The sequence below is a fragment of the Cygnus atratus genome, chromosome 7 (genome assembly GCF_013377495.2).
Source record: "Cygnus atratus isolate AKBS03 ecotype Queensland, Australia chromosome 7, CAtr_DNAZoo_HiC_assembly, whole genome shotgun sequence".
In the NCBI taxonomy this organism is placed as follows: Eukaryota; Metazoa; Chordata; class Aves; order Anseriformes; family Anatidae; genus Cygnus; species Cygnus atratus.
In genome coordinates, this window is record NC_066368.1 from 28,849,657 (window position 1) to 28,874,896 (window position 25,240).

At 41.9% G+C, this 25,240-nt stretch overlaps 1 protein-coding gene across 8 annotated transcripts in view; it reads right to left on the reverse strand.

The window, feature by feature from the left end:
• PHYHIPL (phytanoyl-CoA 2-hydroxylase interacting protein like) overlaps window positions 1-25,240 on the reverse strand; it is a 122,251-nt gene that overhangs the window by 44,527 nt on the left and 52,484 nt on the right. For 2 of the 8 annotated variants that reach the window (XM_035571492.1, XM_035571803.2), the window contains exon 1: window positions 11,520-12,001. The exons of 3 other annotated variants lie outside the window; for them this stretch is intronic. The gene's annotated coding sequence lies outside the window, so the exon portion shown is untranslated. Of the gene's footprint in view, window positions 1-11,021; window positions 11,166-11,519; window positions 12,002-25,240 lie in introns of those variants that run through there. 3 more of the 8 variants (XM_035571729.2, XM_035571575.2, XM_035571651.2) reach the window with 3 other exon arrangements.

The following is a 25,240-nucleotide window of genomic DNA, read 5'->3' on the forward strand; positions in this document are numbered from 1 at the left end:
ATGATCTTAAAAAAAGTGTGGTGACCACAATAGTTAATATGAGGAAAAACAAGCTATCTGGAGCTTGGTTTTATTTTGGTGCACGGTTCAGCATTTGAAACCTTGCCATCCAGAACTTCTGAGAACAGTAGTTACCGGCAAGCAATATTAAATAGCAGACAGCTTGGGCAAAGATGTTCACTTCCAACGTGTGGCTGTTTGGTTGCAGAACACAAATGCCTGGGAGGTGCCAGGAGTGTCAACACAGAAATAGGAACAAGCAGTAGGATCAGACTACAGTTGGTTTAGGATTTTCAGCACTCATTAAAATGACTGCCTGACAGTACTGTCTAAATGGAAATATTATGCGAGTTTCTGCAAACTGTGAATTCATCTTGGAGTAAAGCCTTCTTCCTGTATCTTGCTGAGAAAAACACATTATGCACAAATATATTCAAATTGAAATAGATCATGCAACCAATTTTAGAGAGAATGCATGGTCTTATCCCTATTTTCTCATTGTGGATTTCTCCACCTCTCTAGGGATGGTGCTCTGAACTCCCTATTCCACCAAACATTCGCTGACCTTAACAGAAAATTGCTCATCTCAAAACACAGCTGAGCAGAGCAGCCAGCTGCCTTGCCTTCAGCCAGTTGTTCCCAAACCAGGGTTGCAATTCCGTGTGCAGCTGCAAGGGAGGGAACCGAGAGCGGGCTCAGTCCTCCAGCTCATCACGTGGTGGTTCCACAGACCATGGGAGCAAAAACTTGGCTACAGCAATGGTCAGGAGTATCTTCTTTCGCTACTTTTAAATTGTTTTCTCCTCTTCCTCCCCCTCAATCAGCCATGGAGACTTATTACTGCTTGATCCATCCAAACCCTAAGGCAAAGTTTTAAGCACTGGGCACACTCCTGCTGAGACAGTTTCCTATGAATTATAAAGTCGGGGCATTCAAGTAGTACATCAATTCCCTTCCCTCAGGCTGTCTTCATGAACGCTTATTCATCTTGAAATGATGGTACACTAAGAAGTCATTTAAGCTCTTAAGCTCCCCGATCTCCTGTCACAACTTGAAGGCAAACAACCAAAAGGGGAGAAGGCGAATGCTTGGAAAGACAAAAAAAAAAAACAAAAAAAAACACAACCTCTAGCCACAAACATCTCTGCTGTTGCTGCAACTGCCTTTAAATGAAAAGATCACTCCCTGAGCAGGTACAACAGTGTGTTTTGCTGTATCACTCATAACAACCTTTGATTCAGTCCAACATTTTTGTGGACAAAAGATGATTGCTGTAGCGTCCTCCCTGTAGGGGAGTTTGGGAAGGAGGAGCAACAGATAGGAAGCCCCTCTACAGGCACCCTTTTAGAGACCGTACAGGAACAGAAGAAATACCAAAAAGATAGCCAGCCCTTTTCTGCTGTGGGAGGACTGTTGTCTATTTCTGACAAACAGAATACCAATCTGAGAGAGACGTAGCAGCTTAAAAATATTTTTCCTGTCATTATTAACAGCAGCATTGGCAGCCTTTGCAAAGCACCCTTGTGTTTCAAAGAAAACATTACCACGTGAATGCTAGCAGGGCACTTCCATAATGGCTAGCGAACTCATTTCTTACAGCCTTAAATCGTATCTTCCAGGCCTGCTGGATACCAGAGGAATTTGCGAAGTCACTTGTAATGTTCTACCTGCTAACTAAAGAGCAGACAAATGCCTGCGGGCTGGGCTGGAGCTGCAGGCGCACGATGCTCGCTGTGCTTCACTCCAGGAGTATAGATAGCACCGCTTCCCTTTCTCTCATGGCCTTTGCCACACGCCAACAAGCAAGCAGGAGCAGGGAAGCAGCTGACCGCTTCTGATGCCAAGGTGGACTATAACAGTCTGTGCTTGCCAGCACTTCTCAAAGGAAAGGAGAAGGCAATGTTCCTCTTGAGCCTTGTGTGAGGGCAGAGGGAAGGAAGAGGAGGGGAAGCTGATCTCTCTACTCTTTCTCCTCTTGTGGGAGCTAAGCAGAGGAAGCCAGGTTTCAGTAAATGTATGAACATCCCCTTCCACACGATGCGGCAGCTACAGCAGCATTGTCAGAGCCTCAAAGCCAGCTCTCGACGTTGAACTCCCTCAGTGTGGGCAAGATGAAGGCACAGGAGCCCCTGTGCACTCTGGTGCTGTTTCTTCCCGTCCTGGGGCACAGTCCAGTGGCTGGGACAGCCAAGGAAGCTCACACACCACAGAGGTGCTCTCAAGACCTCTTTGTGCTTCTCCTCCCCTCTCTTTGCTTACCAGTGCTTTCTGGGGGAAAGAGAAAAATGGAAGAACAGGTGGCACCTGCATCTTCCCAGTTTCAGAGATGACGCAGCACTGCAGCAGAGCTCTGCTCTGCAGCCACGTGCAGGTGACACTCCTCTCCACGAGGACAGAGCAGGGCACACCGAGAAACTCAGACTTTTAGGGGTGAGGAGACTTCAGCCACAGATGCACCCTGCAACAGTGTACCCCCTCCTCATGCTGCCCTAGCTCCAGGTCCCTTAGCCATGGGAGGCCAGTGGAGGGAATGGAATCCAACATTTACATTATTCAGAGGCAGCTCATCGATCATCTAAGGACCTGTCCAGGTCAAGTTTGATTCTATTTTCAGAGCTGCATAATGACTTTTGATGACATCTGCCCACAACTGGCAGCAAGCATTGATGAGTATTGTAAACAACCAGTTTTCAAATGTACAGCCACGTGTCTCCTTTCTGCTTCAGGCAGCTAATAAAGATCCATTGATGGGAGCTGCTCTTTAATATGGTAAATGATTTTAGAGATTACAGTCTTAGTTTATGTAATCTTATTACATAAGGACTGAGAAAGCAAACATGCAAAGAGCAAAATGTGAATAGCAAAACAGCAGGGGCTCTGTACCTCAACATAGGTATTGCATTCTTGAAGTCTTTTCTGAGTATCCAAAGCTAAGAAAAAGCCAACTGGAATAAAATTCACTGTCTTTTAAATATATACAAGAAAAATAAGAGTGGCACCTCTCCACAGAATCCTTCGTGATAATGCATTAACTGGCTAAATGGATGTTTGGTGCATGAAAAGGCAGGTAACTAAGTAAGTAACTTTTAATTATAAGTAAAACCAAAATAAGACTGAACAAAAAGCTACAAAAACTGGAGCCTAGAGATTGCAAATGGGTTGTTCGTGGGGTAGATTCTGGTTGGAGACAAATGAGTTGTTCCTCTTAACCAGCTATCACAAGGTGACACGCACTGACATTTTTTGCGTGCTGATTTATGAAACAGCGCTGTGCTACTCTGTTCACAGTCTCCCCATATGCTGCATCAGCGGCTCCTGCTGTAAGCATGTTGCTGGCTGCTCCTAAGAAGTGCTGCATTCACACATTGCTGTTCATTCCTCAGAATCCAAGCTTGTAGTAGGGAAAGAGAGGGAAGGGCTTCAAATGTTTTACATTTTGATGGCAGAGAGAGGAGAATGTGAAAGAAAAGGTAAAGAGAAGGGAAAAGAAGAAGCAAAAGCAGTGAAATAGACAGAAAAGGGAGAGACTCTATTCCCATTTTAATTCATATTTATTAGTCTGCTCTGTTCCTTATCTTTCCTTGCGATATCATATATCATACTGCAAGCTTTGAGAACATTGTGCTCACCCAGATTGGCAAAAAGCCAACACATGCAAGACCTAAACATGCCAGAGAGATTAAAAATGCTCATGGGTGGAGGCTGTTTGAAGCAGTGCGAGAAGACCTCAGCAAGTTTCACACACACAGAAAAAAGGTCAAAAACAGGAGGCAGTCTGTCCTGGCTTCTGTGCATAGGGTATAGAAGGCTCGCAGATTTATGAAACTCAGTAAGTGATGGCTCCTGTGGTTTTTTTTTCACTGTTTTTATATGAGATTTGAATCAGGTTTTAAGAGAGGTGAAAATTCAGAGAAAGTATCCACCAGCATTTGCTCAAACTTTTTTATGAATTCAGTTCAACTGAGTTCAGAGTTCCTTCTCTGTTTGCCCACTGTATGCATTCTAATAAACAAATTCAGTGGTGATGAGATTCACAGACACTGAAATTATGGAAATTATTCAGTGAAGGATTTGGAATAATGCAACAGTAAAGACTAGATTCTTAAAGACAGAGCAACTAAGGAAATGTCACCTCTGCTTTGCTGCTACATCAATTATAAGCAAAAGGGCTCATGTGAGTTTTTTTTTCTATTCAAAAAGCTGTAATTCTCACATTAGTTAACATTAAAGTGCTTTTCATGCTTGACTTTATCAACCACTTGTATGAAAAAACGCTGCCTAAACATGCGTATTTTATCCAAAACTTGTCATTTTTTTTCTGTTTGCATTAATTGTTCTTTAGAATACAAAACATCGGTTGGTGTGCATTTCCACGGCTGTGAGATCAAGACCAAACTCAAGGAAAAACAAGTTAAAGCTCCCATTATTGGCTTCATTTACAATGAAATATCACAGAGAGAACAAAACTAAACACAGTACTTGCACCTTTCTTTGCTTGCGGTATAGCTCCGAAGTACAAGGTAGACAAAATGGCCAAGAAGAGGGAAAAGAAGAAAAAAATAAACACCAAAGCTAGTGGAAGATAGGCTGTATGCTCTTATTTCATGGGGGAAAAACAGTAATGAGAATGTTGATCATCTAGCAAGATTCAGTCTATTAAAAAAATAAGGCTTTCACATGTTTAGTGTGAAACCAAATTACCAAATGTGACTAGAGATGTTGGCATGGCAGCTGACACTATTAACCCTGCTGCACTCCCTGGTTCTGTAACTCAGTGCTATTGTTAACAGACTCCAGTGCTGCCAGTCTCCCACTTCGCTGTCCTATGCCCACCACACAAACCCGTGTTCCTCGCTGGTGCTATGTATATACAACCACATTCATCCTACTTGAGGTGGACTCCCTAAGACAGTTCTGGAGAGCTGGTAACCAACAGCAAGCAGACACATACTTGACTGACATTTCTAATAACAAATTTGCTTTCTTTGTGGGACAGACAGTCATAGCAAGAAAAAAAAAAAGTTCGTAAGGCGTTTGGCTATCATCACATCAAGAAACATAGAGACATAGGGAACTTCAGAAGGCTACCATTCTGCTCAGAAATATCTTTTCTATTAACAAACTATCCATGGAATTTTTATAATGTTCCTACAGTGCTCCTCCTCCTTCCACTTGCAGCGTTGTTCTCCATCATGAGCAGTAAGTTGGCTGTCTGGATCTCTTCATTCACTGTGACATTTAGGTACTTAAGCCTAAGGCTCCAATGTCTTTTGAAAGGTTGCACAGGGTGGCAGTGCTTTGGTTCAGAAGATGAAATGCATCCAGGCATTGAATTCTGAATTTCAATTACTTCTTGACCTATACTGACAATTTGCACTCTTTTTTCCCCCTCACTCCCTTCTAGGAGGGAGGCATTCAGTTATCCAAATATTTCTTTTGGACACAATATAGCTTAGTTGCAAAAATAACTGAATGTATATAAACGGTAGATCTTATTTATGACTGCTCTGTTTCATATGTGATTGATTGCCTCCAGTAAGAATACTTAAATGGAGCTGAGCTATTTGTGTTGGAGGCAGTGGCTGCAGAGCAGTATCATTTGGCAGTCACCAGATAGCTGAGCTGTCTTAGTGCTCTTCTGTACGTGCCCAAGCAGACATTATTTTAAAGTCAGTAATACTGCATATTAGAATCCTGAAGTGACACTTTGTCTCTGCTTCTACAAACTTTTTGCTGTTCCTTCTACACTGAAGTCATGGTTTTCATTCTCCCCCTCAACCCGCTTTTGCCAAGCTGTCTCTTTAATTTAGTCACCTGATAACATAACATGTAAATATTTCTGTATTTATCTATAACACCTATATATTTGCCAAGTAAGGAATAGAGGAAAAGGAGAAGTGGAAGGATAAAACATCTCCTCAAAAGTCCCATAAGATGGAGATTATGTTCTTTCTCCCCAGAGTGACAGCAAGAAGGAGGTTCACTGACTTCAACGAACAGACTGGAACAGAAGGATCCAGCCCAATGCTAGCCTCAGCAGAACAGCACGGAAGGATTTTCACAGGAAGACATTCTAAAATGACACCTGAAACTTGATCGTACTGTATTTCAATATTAATTAGAATAATTAGTTGATACCTGTTTTGATACTATCTCAAGTAATTTAAATGTTAATATGCCCTGAGACTGTAAACAACAACAAAAAAAAAGGTAACGATCTGGAAGAACACGTTATGTCCTCCACACAATAAAGGAATGGAACTATCAGAGGGTCTCAGCAGCAGAAGACCTCTGCTTTAAGAGATGTACATGTGGTTGTCAGTTTTTAGATTTTGCTTCTAAACTATTCAAACATCCACAAAATAACATTACACCAGAACACTGACTAGGTCAGAAGGGAATACTGGCAAATACCATTGCCATGTAGAGACCCTCCAGGATTTTACTCATGAGTAAATAGTTTCATGCAGATGCAAAGCAAGTACAGAATTAGAACTGCTGAAAGGATTACCTATGGCCTCCTCACATTTCATCTTGGCAGTAAAACATCTTCATGAGGATAATAAAATAATAGACGGTGATGGATTGTAAGAGCAGAAGCTTTTGAAAGCATTCAAACAAGGATGCACCAGAAGAACCTCTCTTGACTGAGTATACAAACTCCAGACAAGAATGGTACTGTGGTATTTTAGAGAAATGTTGGCATGTCATTTAGATATACTTTGATATTCTGTCAGTGTTCTGTTTCAGAACATGAAAGTGGCCATCACATTCTTAAAGAATGTGCATCAGAAGTTGCGGTTTTTTCCTCATGCTTTGATGATCAACACCACCACAGAATGGTCTTTACACACCTCATGTTTCTCACAGGTCAATACAGTATAAAATTCCAACTGATAATCAGAACGAATCTTCATGGACAGAGGAGAGCGATTACACAACCACAAAAATGGCACACACCAAATTCAGCTGATGTTTTTTGAACATGAGAATGTAACTCCACTATTAAAATCATGTAAACATACTTAAAAATCAAAATGGACACCAATTCAGGTCTTGAATATGATCCTGCAGCATATTTTGCAGGTCACCAGGCACAGACTAACTTAGAGCTGAGAGAAATACTTCTAGAGAGGGAAAGTTGTCACAGATGATCGTCACCTCCACTTCTCAGCACTGAGAAAGGGTATGCAGCTCCCGTGCTTTGCCTTGGTAAATACACCATCATAGGCTGGAGGAACATGGTCTATGAACAGGAGGGCAAAACCTAAGGGTGCAGTTTAAATATAGATGCTGATTGTGGACGTCAGCTTATCTTGTTACAGAGAAGTACCACACCATGGGGAGTCTTCCGTAGATGCATGTTTCTACACCGACCTAAGCAACATGTCCTCAAGCAGAAACCCAGTCCCAGGGCACGATGAGAGGTAGGACCTGGGCAACTGCAGGAAGACTTCTGCTCCCTTACAGCTATAAACATCGCTGTCTGCCTTACCTTCTGAATACAAGCACTCATTTTAATTAGGGTTTCATCTCCTACCTTTCTGCACCTGACCACTCCAGGGTATTTTCTTGCACTGAAAAAGTCTTAGTATTGCTGGGTGTAGTCTGGTTTGACAGACTCCTGTGGATCTACCTTCATCTCTTGTTTCCTGATGAAAATCTGCTAAATACGTGAGGCAGAAAACAAACTGTGTTTGAGCATTACTTGGATGAAAATGGCAATTTGTGGATTTGAGGAATAGCAAAGGTGCCACTAGAGTGTGTAAGTGGGCAGCTGGCACAGTAGCTTTTGCCAACATTTGTGTTGATGTGGGAGTAGAGCAATATGGTAGCTGTTAACATTGCACTCAATAAATCTCTCGTCATATGTGAAGACATGACTAGCCTTTTGGAGGAAGAAGCTGCGTATTCTCTGCATTTGCAGCAGGAGTTTATGTGTAATCCCAGCAAGCATCAGCAGGCCTTCGTGGGTGCTTAAATATTGTATAAATAAAATTGCTTTCCTGAAATCTTGCGTGTAGTGAAACATGAAATAACAGTAAAATAATTCACACATTGAATTAGAGAAAAACAGTGTAATGCTCACCACTGCACCTTTTCCCAGCTGACTCAAGCCTTAAGGCAAAACACATGGGCCTGCTGCTATCAAGTGCACATGACAATTGTTGTTACTATGAGATTTGGTTCGTGTGTGCTATGTGTATGCACATCCATAAGGGGAGGCACTTAGGTTACTTCCAACATGGTTTTGTTGTTGTTCAAAACAGGGAGGATATTAAAATTACTGTTTCGGAGTAAGAAAATTGTTTCTGTTTCACATGAATTTGACACATTTCATAACTATTTGTGTTAAACAACAAATACAATATTGTAGGTAAAAATGGCACTGGAGCTCAGTGGAGTATGTTTCTAAAACTATTTCTTGCCACAAAGTTTGAAAATCTCTTTTCTTACAACTCTGACACAACGATTTGATATGTTGTACTATTAGGAAAAAAACCTTCTGGCGTTACCTCCCAGAGCCCAATGCTCTGTATTTCTGCTGTACGTGTTCCCTTAGAAGAAAGTAATCTATAATAAAAATTTATCATGACACCAACAACTGAAACTCCACCATTTTGAAGAGCCAAAACCACTGAGATTTTCAAGAAATGTTGTCTGTGATGCTTCAAAAAGGTCAATTCACAGAAGCAATTAGCAATAAACATGGAACTAGAGTAAAGTCAAAATATATAACATAACCCTTGCTTGATCTTTTAGTCCATTTCACTGAAAATGAACATATTAGATTTAATAAGATGATAAAATCATTATTTGTTCTCAGGACCTGTAAAAAGACCCCAAGTTAACCAATTCCCCATTTTTATTTCTTCATATATTGCTTACAGATATCTGGCTGCTAACACGTACATTAACACAGGGTAAACACACAGAAAAACATCAAGAAATTCTAAAAGAAATACAACAAAATGCCCTATTAAGCCCATTGTAAAACTAGCTGGCTAGTGTGGTGAAAGTTTTACAGGCTTTAGTAGCGGTGATTACCCAGTTTCCAAAACAGCTTCCAAAATGAGGATACATAACACCACTCTGCTCACAGAACATCACCCATGGTTTTATTTTTACATGCAGAAAATTCTGTCTTTTATGAAAGAATTTGAGAATGTAAGCTGTTGGGGGAAAAAAAAACGGTACTAAATAACAGTACCATTTCAAACTAAAAAGACTCATTATAGTGCTTATGTTATCACATAAAAAAAATGCACTTACATGTGTATGAAATTAAGTCTTATAGTTTTACATGCAAATATCAAGAAGGGCCATTTACATTGTCTTACTGAAAAGTTAATGGCTTGCATTCTCTAATAAGATACTTTCAGTAAGCCTCATTAATGTTAGCTATTTACATCCACAGTTAATTGCCATAAGCACAAAGGAAGATACTTTCTCCACCCTACCCTTTTAGCCTAAAAGCTTGAATTCATATCTGTACAGAAATGCCAAACTGCAATATTCCCTGACACCAAAAACCAAAACACAAAGTTGCACCTTCTGAATGAAGGTGAAGATTGTGCAATATTGCTCTGGAAAGTGAGGTTATCAGCAGGCTGATTTTAGCACCAGGCAGCCCAGACAGACCGGGGCAGGGGAAGGTCTATTTCCTCCTACCAGTGTGGAGACAGCCTGCTGCCTGAGAGCGGTGAAAAGCTCATGGGGCAGGGCTAGCCCCAAGCTAGACAGAGGGGCAGACAGCCTGACTGCCCTGCGAAGTCACCGCTTCCCTTCCAGCCGGATGGAGTTGGAGACCCAGGCTGTATCTTAAGCCGGCTCACTCATATTTGCCAAGGAGGTAAAAATAGAGCCTCGTGCAGCCATCACTAGTCTGGTTGGACAGCAATGTGGAGGGATGAGACTGCTAACCGTCCTCTCCCTGGGTGCTTCCAGTGCCCCCAGGACACAGGAGAGCCCCATCAGCCTGCCCGCACACCCTCACATTTGCTGCAGAGGTGGCTGGGATGCAGTACTACCATGCTGGCTGTTCCCAGTTCTGATTTCTCCTTTCAAGCAGATACTGCGTAGTGAGTTAAGTCTGACTTGTAGCCACTCCAGGGACAGCGATCCTATCCTGTATTAAGTTTCATATGTTTTGTGCATTTGATAATGATAGGCTAAGGCTTAAGCCGTGGCTGTATTGGTCACCTGTCTCCAGCATGCTTTCTAAGTACCAAACAAATTGTAGGAGAAATGTCAATAGAGAAATACTGTAAAATAGCATTTCATATAGAAAGTACTCTGCCATAACATTCACAATGAGTTTCTTAATCAAGCAGTACACAATTTAATACCAAAGTAATGACAGCCAGAATTCAATACCCCACATAATAGCTTTCCAATAAGAATTTAAATTAAAAAATAAAATAAAATCAAGGATGTTGACTCATGAGATTCATGCAAACAGAAGGTGATATGCAGGAATTTGACAGTGTGGAAAGTGTTGAGAAATTTATAAACCCAAGAACTAGTCACTCTTCATTTTCCAGTCTACCACCACACCAATGGGTTTTACAGTCCTAAGAGTTAACGAAACATTTATCTGTACGGTAAAAGCATCTATGTCCCAAACTAGGTGCCAAAATAAATAGTCTAACACCCCACCCAGTAGAACAGATCATTCTGCACATATATAAATAAAACCCCACTCAGAAAACAAGCAACAACTAAACAAGAAAACCTTTATCCTAGAGCATCTGGGATCCAAAGGCATTCAAGTCCAAGAGAAGAAATCATGTTTGAGATTTACCACATGTTAAAGAGCAGGTCTAACCATTCTTCTAGGAGAGGACACCACCTGTTATATTTTCTTCCCAAATCACATACATGTACTCTCTCCACCCCAAAATAATTTAAAAAAAAAAAAAAGAAAAAAAAAAAGAAGTATTCTTTTCATGGAAGCAGCCATAACTTTTTGAACAGATGGGAAACCTGATGGACTGAGATGCAATGAATCCCTTACTTACTGATTTCAAAAAGGGGAAGTTTTGGTTTTGAAAGTTGTTTTCAAGACAGTTTCCCAACTCCACAGCTTAGAAGAAGGTCATCAGTGTAGAAGACTGCAATTTTATGTTGTTAAACTCTGGAGACATAGGATCCAGACAAACCTACTTAATGCCAACAGAGTAAAAAATTAAAGAAAAAATGCACATCAGATTTGTCTGTACAACATGGGCATTCCCACTCAAACCCCTCAGGCATTGCATACTCAGGATTGCATCAAGGCCTTAATTCCACAATAAATCCTCCTCCTGCTCCTCAGTGCATCCCTCTTCCCTACTTCCCGCATATTTGAGCTTCTCGTTCAATCTCACTGTCCCTGCAGGCAGTGAGTCATATCCTTCCAACTCCCTCAGACCCGGCTTCTCACTTCTCGTCATCCCTTCCTCTCCTAGTTGTTAAGCTCTTTTCTAGCTCCATTTCTTCCCTCTTTCCAGTCTCCCTCTGCCCCAGGACTGCCATACCTCATGCACAGTGTGACTGGCTGTGATCCTTGCTCGAGGAGCCACCCTCGCTCGTGCTGGTAGCTTCTCTGAGGGCCCTTCCCCTCGCAGAGGCTCTGCGCTGTCCGCCCAGTGCTCCTCCTCCAGCTCCCGCAGTCCCCTCATTTGGGCACAGAGAAGAGAGGTTTTGTTCGAAGTGGTGCTGGGGCCTCATGCAAGGAATGGTCCTGCCCACTGTGGCCAACAGCCAAACACCGAAGACACTACAAGTGAAGGGACATTAAGGACCTGGGATGGTACTGGTCCCACCCCGAAGTCGGGCAGGTGTGAGCTTCGGGCTCTGAAGGCAGCCTGCCTCCGCCAGCCCCTTCACCATCAGTGCTCCTGACAACCTCCCTGTGAACATATACGTTTGCCCTGCTCTAGCACGGGGCAACAGAGGAGGAGGAGGTGGCTGTGCAGCCAGGCTTCCCCTGCCACACTGCTCCCATCATACTCACATTGCACAGAGATGATCTGGCTGCCTCTGTGGGGCCCTTTGGCAGGAGCCCAGCAGCAGCCTTTCTGTGCCACTGCTCACATTGTACTGCACGAGTATAAACATGGGCTTGTCCACAGAGCAATCAACAGCTCTGGAGGAAATCCACGATCATCCTGTGTCAAATAGGCTAGAGAAGCTGGGCAACTTTCTGTACACCAGCTCTTGCCCATAGCCTAATTTCCTACCTCTTGTAACAACATGGATGTTCACTGGCATCAGAGAAAAGATGAGAGATTGTGATGGGACTACAATAAATATTCTCATAGTTTGATGCTACAGAATTGTCTTTGATGTTCCCCTGCTTTTAAAGACACTGGATAATGCTTAGCATTTCTCGGGACCATGCCATTATGCCACAGAGATAAATAAATGAGGCAGAAAATACACAGCACTTAAGAAGAAAAAAAGAGTCACCAGTGTGAGGAGAAAAACGATTTTGGAACCAAAAAAGACCATCTCAACCAATCCTCTCTCTACCCTACAAATATTCAAAAGCAGTAAAAATGTTATCACCACTCTACTCCCTCCCATCTGAGCTCTCTTTGGCAGGCAGGATAAGCCTGGAAAGCACAGAGACAGGATCCTTCATCTGCCTAAGAGTTTTAATACTCTACTTCTTAATAGTGCATACTCTATATGCACCACCAGTGGATTACACTAACTTTGCACAAATTTGAGTGACTGCACAAACTTCAAAGCCCAAGAACACGAGAGCAAGACCAGAAAAAAGTCAGCACGGTCGGTCCTTTCCAAGCTTTGAGATCTCTAGCCCAGCAGAAATTCCCCATGGCTACCTGAACTTCCAGTTTGGACTTAAACCCCCTGGGTTCTCCCTCCTGTGCAGGTACTGGCCTAGTCTTCTGCAAATACCGGATGGCAAACTGCCCTAGAGCCTCACCACATATGGACCAAGACTTAATGTTGCTCCTGCAGTATGCTGTGGGGAAATTCCAGTAGTTTTAGGAGCTGATGTATGTGCTATAAACCAAAACTGTGTTATTTCATTTAATCCTGTTATCACTCAGGCTGAGTTGCTTTGCCTGTAAGGAGAGACTGCCCTGAACATAGAGCCTGAAATCTAGGGCAGCATAGGGGTGCAAGCAGGACCTACAGCTACTCCCCTTTGCCCACCCCACTGCAGACCAGACAGAGGGGAGTACACACGCTGCGTATATACTGTAAGATACTGCTTTAGTTGCCTTTACAACAGAATGGGGCATTTCATGAATAGCCCATTTTCCACACGGACAAAAGGCAGGATTCTCCTGTCTGCCTTCCCAGTTGTCGCAGTAGTCAGCTGATCAAGTGCTTCAAGACCCCATTTGGAAACTGATGTAAATTATCTTTATTCCATTGTCTTCAATGAAGCTAGACAAATTCACACCCACTGAGGAACTACTATTCCTGCGATCTTGTACAAAGGAATATAGTTACAAAATTGAAATGCAAATATGGCTATGAAAAGAAGAAGAATCTTTCTCTTCCCTAAAAGCTGTTACCCCATCAGTTTTCTAAAGGATCACAAAACTCTAGGCTACAGACTTTATTCTGTATGTGTTCCTTCTTGAAATTAAGATTGCTTTAAACAAGCCCAACCTCTGTAACTTTTCTTCTTTCCCAAATCAGCTACTATTTCCTGTTCTGCATTTAGTTTTTAACGAGGAATTAAATATGTACTCTGATCAAAAAATCAATTTCCTTTTGAATTACCCAAGTGTTAAAACCGCATTTCTGTGGTAAAAAGATGACGCTCTGAAGAACAGAGCCATCTACAGAAATCTTTTTGATAATGGCGTCCTTCTTTCAAATCCAAACATTTCCTTGATGTAGAATACAAATTGAGCTCTAGTGTACAAGTCAGCTAGGATTTCAAAGTTGGCCTTTATACTTTGCCATTAATTAATTCCGTCCAAGAAATTCAAACAAAGATACAAACAAAAAAGTTCTCTAAATACGTTACATAAGGCATTCAGAATATTCCGATTCATTCCCCTCCAGGAACACAGCAGAGTCAAAGAATAGTGTACACAGCATGTTTAGACTGTATAAAAAGCACTAGAAACTGTAAGAATAGTTTTAAACCCATTTATTTAAAGCTCTCCATTGTAAGAGCTATTGTAGAGTATTTGCTAATCAATCTACACTTCTGAGTTCTAAACAATTACAGGCTTAATGAAGTGTACTTTTCTTCACTTTCAGAAGCAGGAACAAAGAGTTTCCTATTAAAAGGGAGGAAATGAAAGCAGAAGGCAGAAGACCTCTTCCAAAATTTACTGAGGCTACACAGCAATTTAAATATTAAATAGAAAATCAGCAACTCTTACTTGACATCTCTTCTTTTAGGGGAAAAAAAGAGGTCTGGGAAAGATACTTTCCTCCCCAATGCAGCTGTGCAGCCTGAAGCCAGGTAGGATGAATATTCTCTCCATCACAGTATGGAAAGCCTCCCAAAATCTGGCAGGGAAAACTCATACAACTTAGTCAATTTTTTATATCTCATTTTGTTGCCACTATCGTAATATAACCAAAACAGAAGCTGAGAACTGGAGTCAGTAGTCAGCCAGTATAGAGAGATCTTTCAAACTGGGCGACTGACAATGTTTTTTGCTGGGTAGTAGGAAACACAGCATGGAATAACAACAGCAGATGCCTATTCAGTCTGAAAGCAAAGCAGGATAGCTTTTCCTCAAGATCTACTTAAACTAATTTATAGATTAACGCAAGGGAAATGTGCCCCCTAAACTCTTTGCTGTAAAATTTTCTAGTATTCACTCACCTGAAAACAGATCTAGTAAACAGAGGAGAAGGCAGAGCCACAAATGCTATGTCAGGCCAAAACCAACGTGAAAAGCAGACTTTGTTGTGCTCCTCAGTACTCAGCAATGCACAGATGCCATTTCCCTCCCTGTCCCTCCAGTGCTATTGTGACAATCTTTTATAAGAGACCACAGAGCAAAGCTGACACCACACAGCGCTACAAGCACCATTAACCTCAGTGAGACTACCCACATCCATTTTATTTTTTAACTCCTACTCTTGTCTCTTTATTCTTTGGAGCCCACCTCACAGAGAAACAATTACTGTAAGCTTCCTATTTGGGCTAGGATCTTATCTGTCTTTTTTTTTTTTTTTTTTTTTGGTAACCCATCTGGTTATTTTCTTGTAATTTTGTTTTATGTGCAATTAGATCTAGGAGTCCTACTGTATGACTTATATGACTTCATTTTTAACACTCCATTGCAAACATGTAGCATGTGAAAGGAGGTATTTCACATTCTTCCGGCATTTTAGTTAGAGGTAGACCTACAATCATGGACTATCTTAATAAGGTTTTAGGTTAGCATCACTTGTAGCATTTCCTAGGACAGTTTCAGAAAATACAGTTCTTGTAAGGGGCATGGAAGTTAACTCTGGTGCCTATATGGGCATAGAGAAGCACATATCTTTCCAATTTGCATTTATAATTGTTTATGATAAGCACAGCTTAGGATTCACTGTATTTCCATCATGCAAATTTAGATATATTTTTTAATATACATTCTAGTTAGGGGAATCTGTTTAAATATTCAGATTGCCTTTATGCACTGAACCACCTGCACTGAAAGGCATAGGAAAAAAATGTTCTTTGACATGTTGTCTGGAAATTTGGTACAGTATCTTTGCATTTATGTTCGAAAAAAAGGATAAATGACTTCAGGAAATATAACTAATAACCACAAGGATTTTGTGAAGGATAAACCAAGACATCTGTGAGAAGCAATGAAATGTTGATCTTCATGGGACACAATCAAGTAGGAGTTGCACCCTAAACCAGAAAACAAGCTAAGAAGTGTTCATGAAACCATAGTAGCCTTTGATATTAATATGGGTTTCAGAGGAAAGGTGAAATTCCAGTTTTCTTAAGGAAACAAAGTCCATATGTTAACGCATAGTTATGCGATGCATAGCCAGGTATTCAGACATGAAAAGAAGACTGCAGCATTCGTCCAAGAAAAGCAGTATCACGTGAATAAAATGTGTGGTTTTCTTGTGACTACAATTTATAGACTACATAGTCTGGGGTGGTGACAGATGAACACTTCTGCTGCATAGTGTGGGATGATTGCCTATTATGCTGAGGGCTCTCTGTAAGGAAGGTTTCCATGACAGCATTCTGTGTATCATTGTTATTTGGGAAATAACATTGAGTTTTGATCTCTGACTTCTACAGATTTGTTGTTCCCATGAAACAGAAAAAAGCCAGGGCTAACATGCATATTTTACATACAGCCAGAAATGCATGGAAGTGATATCCCCATGATAAACTGTATGACTATGTGATAAACCACAGAGCTATTTGACAAATGCACCCATTAAACACCTTTAATTACTTTTTCTACTCTCTGTCCAGTAACCATTCTGTCTTGGGGCTTATTCTGTTGTTATATTTTTGAACAGGTTCAGACAGCTGGCACTTCCAGCCTGCTCACTATATTAAAATACAGACATTTTCTTGAAAACTACCTCTGCCTCAAAGCCCAAGAGAGGTTAGGTTCAATCCTGGGCTGAAAAAAAAAAAGACTTTTCTATACATTAAAGTGCGATAGCTTTTAAATCACGGTAGCTCATTCCATAGAGCTGAGGATGCACTTAGCACTGAACAAGAGGGGAGCACTGGGAGAGGAATGGCCTTAAAACTGCTTCACAATCAGATGCTCATAAAAGTTGTCCCAAATAAGTTTTTAATCTGTTTTGCAGCTCTTATTTCTCTGTGTTTGGATGGGGATTTTCCAAGGTGTCTGAAGGAGCTAGCCGCCCAATTCCTATTGAATTTCAGTAGCATTCTGCCTCTTAACTCTGACGTGCTGCTCTGAAGGCTATTAGACATGAAACATAGCCTCCCTACGTGAGTTTAAACTAACAGCGAGAATCTGTGATTTTTCAAGAGCAAGGCCAAAATACGGATCTTATCTGCAGCAGAGAGCTCCTGTGTAACTTCCTGTGGAACTGAGGACTTTCCTAAATCCACCTATTAATCTGATAAAGCAAACTATAGTATCACATTATGCATATCTGTCTGTAAGCATGTATGTACAATTTACATACAATAAAATACCTAACTAGTTGCAATCTCCTTAAAGAGCTTTTCTCTTAATCCCTTTGAATTTCAAAGTCTAGCTAAAATTGCAGGGTGATTTTAATTGTATACAAGATTTGAGCTTGGATAAGCGATCCGTATGGATTCTTAATCTTTTGTGGGCAGCCATTACTTGTTAATCAGTGTAAAAAAGAATTCAATAATAAATACAAAGAACGGTGTACATTAAGAAGTCTGGATTTTCTGGTACCTTTGAAGGCACAGCACACATACCTCTGACAAAGGAAAGCAGATGCACTGTTTTCAAAATGCAACTTCAATTACTTGATTTGCCCACATTTCTTAGAGGATTATGAGAAAGATCTGAAGACATGGCAAACAGAAAACATGATCAGTACAGCATTCTGCCCACACTCCCTTCCTAGAGTAAATCCAGAAGTGTTTTTCTATATAAATGTCAGCCAGGAACATTAACCACTGGTGTCCCACTTTCACACATGCTCCTCCCTTTCAAGCTCCAAATAACCCAACAGAATATCACAATACATATTTCCATCCTTACAAATGCCTATCAATAATCCTGCACTGTGTCAGGAAAGCTGTTTTGCTGGGATATGGCATGGAAACGAGCCACTTGCTCCCCTTCTGAAGAATGTACACATTTAACTTGTGAAAAGCTTTTTTGTGTAAAGGATGACCTGATATCCTTTGCTAACATATAACATGAAACTAGAGCTTCCGCCATGATCAACATGAACAAGATGCACTGGTGAAACCACAGATAACCCGAAACTTACTTTACACAGAGCTATGGCATTTAGCTGACAGACCAGGGCTAAGGGGGAGACTAAGGCCCTTGGCACAAGTGGTGGCAATCGTGCTACTTATGATAATAATTTCCCTCTCTCTAAATTTACCGTAAGAGAAGGATGAGGTAAAGTCCTGCAGGAAAACACACAGGTGAAGTAGGGAGAAGCTAAGTTTATTGTAGTCCTTTCCTTTATCCAATACTAAGGGAAAACAATACTTTAAATCTTCTTCAGAGTCAGGTGATATGCTCAAGGGAGTCCTCTTTTTAACATCACTCTAGAAAACTCCACCTTGCACAAGTCCTGGGAAGATAATCAAATGCAAACCTACAATCAAGGGCAAAATAAAACCAACCCAAGAACAAGTTTTGATGATAAAGTGTTCCCAATCCAGACAACCTGGACATATGCCACATTCAAGCCAAAGTCACAAATAAAAACAAAGTGTGAATTAACAGGCTGCAGAGGAAGCCAGAGAGGATTTTGGACTCTGTGAAATGCTGGCACTAGACAGCACCTGAGCTGCAGCAGGCTGCCTTCCCTGGGCTGGCTCTCCTGCATGGGGAAGGCTGAAGGAAGGCAGCAGAGAACAGGTAGAGCTAGTACCCACATGCAAGCAGAGCAGCAGATTTCTGCAAACTGGAGCATAAAAGTGTGCAAAGCATGTAGATAGCTTATTTTAAGGTCTGAGCACCACAGGAAAGTGCAGATAAATGTTATCTTGGAAAGACTTTCACTTCTGAGAATACAATGGCAGCATAGGTCCAGTTCCTATGTACTTAGCATGTTTCTCTTAAAACCTTGCACTGCAAAATGTAAAAATATTTCTTCAGGCCAGAGAAGTCAGGTTCCCTTCTACTTTTTTATTTTATTACCAATGAAAATTGCAATGAACACCTGAGCTGTAGAAAATACACTTTAAAATCCCAGCTTTCAAATATACACCATTTTACAGAAGCTGGCAACAATGTATGGCTCCCTACTTGTTTTGAATCTCCTGTCTGACTGCCATGGGAGCTAGCTATGTAATATCTGATGCTTACAATTCACTCATCAGCAGCTATTCTGACTTTTTTTTTTCCCAAAAGAGAATGCTATGCAACTCTAATCAGAGTTGAAGTAAATCAATACAAGCCCTTACTTTCATTATATTTAGATGGACAAATGATTTATTGATTTGTATATCAAATTTAGCACACATATTTTCTGTTTTGTCTGTTGCCTGTCTGCTATAACTGTGCATCTCTAGGTCCAAACATCATTCAGTACAAAACAGAGTAATTCCAGGAAGATAATCGAGCAACAGTACTAGTATAGGACACATTTATTTTATGTTGTCTTGAAGTTTGTACTATGTAGACGTCTCCACTTGAAAATACTGAAGTAAGGTAGTGCCCTGAAAAAGCCATTAAATTGGAATATCCTCATTTTCAAGGGTTTTTTAACAAGGTTACTTACTGGACCTAAACATGATGTGGTATTTCTAGATATTGAAAACTAATTTACAAGTAAAAGCTAATTTATCCTGTGGCATTGATAATCAGTTGAAAACAACAAAGAGCTGATTAAAGAACAAAGGCCACGTCCTCTACTGCCATGTATCCTCTGCATAATATGCCTTTGTCTTGATTTTTTTTTTTAAACTGTGTGGTCTGATTATAAATCTGACATGAACTGATCACTAGAGTGAGAAATTACGTAGGATTCATCTCACTAGCCATGTATACATTAGAGAAGATTTAATTTAACAGCCATCTAGGCTCCCTCTACAACCAATGCAGTAGGACAGGGACCTCACCACCCATCCTCATATAAGGATCCTCTCCACTGATCAACCTCTGCCCAGATGGTGGACCTTGGCTAAGAACCTGTGGTTTAGACAGCCAAATACAGAAGATACGAATTGCAGCTTTGGTGAAAGCTGCTGTTGTTTCCTTATTTTTGCAGATTTGACCCAGCCCTAAGGCCTCGCTTCAGCCATGCGTTACAACCACGAGCACTGCAGCTCGTTTCCGTGAGATTAGTGTGCTCTTACAGCCAGGCAGAAACAAAAGGGACTTGCTGAATCACGCCCTCAGTCACAGACAGACTTGTTCACTTGTTGAAGGTTGCATAAATCGTGTGGGGGCCTTAGAGGGGGGCCTACAGGAAAGCTGAGGAAAGACTCCTTGTCAAGGAGTGCAGCAATGGTTTTAAACTAAAGGGGTAATGGCTTTAAACTAAAAGAGGGTAGATTTAGATCAGATATAAGGAAGAAATTCTTTACTGTCAGGGTGGTGAGGCACTGGCACAGGCTGCCCAGAGAAGCTGTGGATGCCCCATCCCTGGAGGTGTTGAAGGCCAGGCTGGATGGGGCTTTGGGCAAATTGGGCTGGTGGGAGGTGTCCCTGCCCGTGGCAGGGGGCTGGAACTGGATGGGCTTTAAGGTCCCTTTTGACCCAAACCATTCTATGATTCTATGATACCCCATCCTTAACAGGCTTAATTAACACAGTGTTAAGGACAAAGGGCAACCCTACAACGGTAGTACCTCTAATATATTTGAGAGGGGCTTTTAGCACCTTTGACCTTTCCTTTCACAGCTGAAGTGCAGAAATGTCAGTCAGATTTATTTCCACTTGGATGAAAGGAAAAGGAACATGAAAAATAAGTTAATATCGATGAGCCGTAGAATGACTGTCCAGTATGGAGGTGTCATCACCTACTAATATCTTATTTTTTTCAGGAAAAATAGCACATCTATTATACATGTCCTGTGTGTTAGCAACACGGGATTTGGGGTCAGAGAAGTTTTATTTTTGCTAGATGAATAAAAACATGATCCTATGTGAGTGACTCAGTGCTGCTGTGTAAGCTTGTAAGCATTTTCGCATGAAAGATGAAGGCATTTTAGATGAGCCTACTTGAATCACTGCTGTCCTCTCAAGCTTGAGGACATTGTTCTGAAGAAGACAGAATTGAAATGCAACAGGATTTGAGCTAATGTGTTATTGGAAAAGAAATCCACCAAAGCTCAGTTAATAAGGTTTCTTTACTCCAGTACACAACTCAGCGTGGCTGTGGAAAGGCCTCTGGTTAAGATTTCTTCTTGAACTCTGACTCCAGTGACACAGTCTTCCTGAGGGCAGGTACAGTCATTCTAAACTCATCTCGGTGAAGTGGTAGGTCTGAGATGTACAGCAAAATGCAGGTAATTTCACAGTGATATTTTTAAGTTATTGCAACAATAACAGGTCCATCTGTTTCTTCAATCATTACTGCAGGCTTAAAGAGAGACCTATATTTTTTTTCTTGCCTCCGTCAGGCCGCTGGGGCAGGAGAGGAACTCCCCTGGGAGCCCAAGGATGCCCTGCCTGCCAGGCCCTTTGCTTGGAGAAGCCCCTGCTCTTTCTGGCTACCAACTGTGCCCCCCACATGGCCTGATGCAGTGCAAGAAGCTACCTGGCTAGCAGGGCAGCAAGCAGCCTATTGCATGGCTTTGCCTCAGGGGATGGCATACATGGGGAGCCTTGGGAAGTGGAGAGCTGTAGGGGAGCCCCCTTTTGTAAGAACTGGCACATCCCCTTGTCACAAGACTGGAACTACGTACGGCCTTTACAAACTTTGGACTAGTATTTCAGGCGATGCTTCCCACTCTCTCACCAACCCAGAAAACCGTATTAGCAGATACTGCACAGATTTTAGCAATCACAGTCAAAGAGAAAAATCCTGCAAAAGTTTATCATCTTACACACGCAGTCATGCCTACAGGAGAACCCAAGTAAGACACTAGAAGCTTGAGAGAAAAGACGCATTTAACAGGCCCCTATTCTCTCGCCACCCCCGACAATGTGTTTCTCTGTTGGCTTTGCTTCCCCAGGCAACTGTGCTGAGGCTGCAACACTTCTTCACGCAGCCCAAATGCCGCTTTCTGTTTTGCGGAGCTACACAATTAGATTTGCTTCAGTAGTTCAAAAGTTCAACAGGGAAGAGCTCCTGTGGAGAGGAGAGGGCGAGCAGCTCGCGCTAACAAATGGGTGCTTGCCTTGGAAAACAGCACGTGTCTGTTCGCATGCATCCAAACTGCAGGCTGCAAAAGCATCCCACCGAGAGCGAGCCTGGCAGGGAAAGCAGCTTCACAGACCTTGGAGTCATCAAGAGAAACGCAAACAGGAGCCAGAAAAAATGTTTTGCTACTTAAAGGGCAATTGTTATACAGTCTTTGATAAAGTTTATTGTACCGATTCATGGAATCAGGAGCGAAAACAGTACCCGGTTCTGTGAGGAGAGCATTCAGATGTTAGATGTGACCTCAGCTCTGTGTTGTTGTTGTGACAGGATAGAGAAAAAAGGACATACAGAACTCCCAGCTAAGACAGGGAAAAGAAAAGCTGGTAGCTGAAAGAATCCCAGCTGCTGCCTAAGGACAGTCACAGTACTAGTCCAAAGGGAATCTCCCACGTCCAAGTCCACATCCAGGGCAAAAATTAGGACAAAGGTGGAAGTACTGAGGAGGTTTCAATTATTGTGCCTCGCTAAGGTCGAGCAAAAGTATTTTCAGAGCAAATGAATAAAGGTGTGTTATTCTTCACCAGAAAAAGAGAAAGTCAAAGCAGCGTTATTCCACAAGCACCACAAATTACAAAGAAATACCATCCTCAAAAGTAATGTTCACTGCCCTGCTCTACTGGAGTCAAAGAGACTTCATTGGCACTGCAGGAGAAGAATAAGACCTATACATACAGTATGCACAGATACAAAGTTTTCCACACCAGTCTACTACATTTATATAGCACCTCTGATCCTGAAGAGTACAAAAACTGTTTAATATACTCTCCAATGTTAACAGGACTGTTCAGTTGCCAGCACACCTGAACTTCTCTACCACAGCACGCCAGCTGCCAGCTCCGCTGCCAGGACAGGTGAGCTGGCAGCACGCAGGCACATGGCCCCGGTGGGTGCAGAGCCCCTCTGAGCCCCCCCAGCGCACAGGGCTGCTCCCAGCCCTCACGCTGCCTTCTAATGGAGCACCCTAGCAAGCTCCCCATCTTAGCTTTACTCGCTGCGATAGAAACCCGCAACACTTCCCCTGCAGTGGGGCAGATGCTAGACAAACTGCTCTCCAACTCCTGGAGGCACTCAGGAATGGGGGACAGGGAGGGCAGTGGGCAAACGCGCACTGCCTGGCACACAGAGATGTCCTTGATGCCATATAACCCATTGCCCATCCAAGGGTGCAATGAAACCCAGCCAACTGTCAGGCTTTTCTGAAGCACTGCTCCCTGCCCATGGCTTACAGAGGAACGGGGTGGAGCAGGCACATCTTGGGCCACCACCTTGTGGGTAAGCTACACAACCTGCTGAGCTTGAACAGACCCAAAGAAATGATGTAGAGCTGAAATTAATCTGTAGAGTACTCCCAACCTTTTGAGCCCAGTGTTTATAATGTTTATTTATGACTTTTTTTCCCCCACATAATATAGCTTGAATGATGAAGTCAGATGCTGGTAGCGAATATTGTGAGGTCAAAACATTTTATACACTGTGGTTACCAAAAAAAGAAGAAAATAAAACAAACCAAACAAACAAACAAAAAAAAAAAACGACAAAAAAAATAACCAGTTACTTAACTCTGTGGTTTACAGAAAGTGCTCTTAAAGTTATTTTTTAAAGGCACACCAGGCCTAGAAATATTCAAGTTGGGTGGTCAGTATTTTTATTTCAGTCTCATGCAACTGGTGGAAAATGGGATCAGACAAACCATGAAAGCTTAAGCCTACCTCTGGCTGCATTTCTGGCAAGAAATCATTGCTCAGCCTGAAAACGCTGCCATAGTCTACAAGAAGACAACTGTGGCTGAAAAGTTATCTCAGAGATGTGTCACTTTTAACATATGAGGCCATTATCATGAGGCAGAACTAAGAAAAAAAGTCCAAAACCACTGAAGGCATTTTGGCATTTGTTTTAGACTAACAAAACTCCTACATGTTTCTATTTGTGGTTTATTATGTGCCTGCACATCAGGAGCATGTGCATTTTGATTTGTAATGGTTCAGAAACAGGACAGGAAACCTGAGCCAAAGATAGGATTTATTTCTGCTTTTAAAATGCTTTTTTTTTTTCAGTCCTGAGATTAGTGGGGAATGACCCTAAAATCCTGCAATGATACTTCTGTGCCCTCTTATCAGACAAATGTATGAAGAAGAAAATGATGCCAGCAGGCACCTTTAGCCACTTCACTCACTTTTGTTGTGTCCCCCCCCCTCCTATTTTACAAAACAAAACGTTTCATTAGAACAGTGAAGCCCTTGAGAAATTACCCAGGAAAGAAGTCCTGCAATGTTTAAAGAGAAGCTTAAACAAACATATATCAAAAATGTGTTTGAAGTTGGGAGCTCAGCTGGAGCTGCTACTTTGCAGCTGGGGAGAGATGGGACAGCTGTATGGGCTGTCAGGGCAGCACTTGAAGCTGATGGAGCCCAGCATCTCTTGTGCCTTTGCCAAGGCGGGAGCTTTGGCTCATGTCCTGCGGAGATGTCCCTGAGCTGAGAGCCCCTTTCCCACCACCACTGGAAAGCTTGGAGCACACCACACTGGGTCCCCGACCAAAGGAGGGGGAGGTCCCTTGGAGCCTTTATGATTTATAAAGTGGATTTACAGTTTAAAATCATCAGAACTGCAGACAAAATTAAAATATCTGCTTTTAACTTGCATTTTGGATACAGCTACCTAAATTCTGCGTCCAGGCTGGGAGCACATTTTAGAGTACATGGATGGTGTAATGACCTATATGGACACTGTGTTTCTGCTGTTCTTTTGAGTGGGTGAATGACTTCTGCATCTTTCCCTGTTTTCATGTCTGCTCTTTAGTTCTATACTACCAACATATTTGTGATAAGTTTCTTTAGACTCACCCTTGTCTGCTCTGCAGGTTTGTTTTCAACTTTTTCTCTTAGCACTTTTATTGTAAAGATATTGAAATTTCTCCTCATATAAATGCTTCAGTTATTTTATAATTAAAAGCATGTAGTTCTTGAGTGGACTCTTCCAATGATTTTTGATTGTTCTCATCAAGAAGTGCAGCTGAGAAGCAGCTCACTTCTAGGTAAATGAGCTCTACACTGCACTGTAAGGAAACTAGCACTGCAGCAACCCACTGAAATAACAGCAATGAAGTCTGGCTCCCAGACTTTCAGTGCTGGCTAAGCAAAGTACAAGGGTTAAGAGCATTTCTACTGTGCATTGGTGCTCTTCTGCATAAATTAGGGGCTTTCTTATTTGTTTTCCAGGTCTGTCTTCCAGAACTGCCCAGAGAAGCTGGGGATGCCCCATCTCT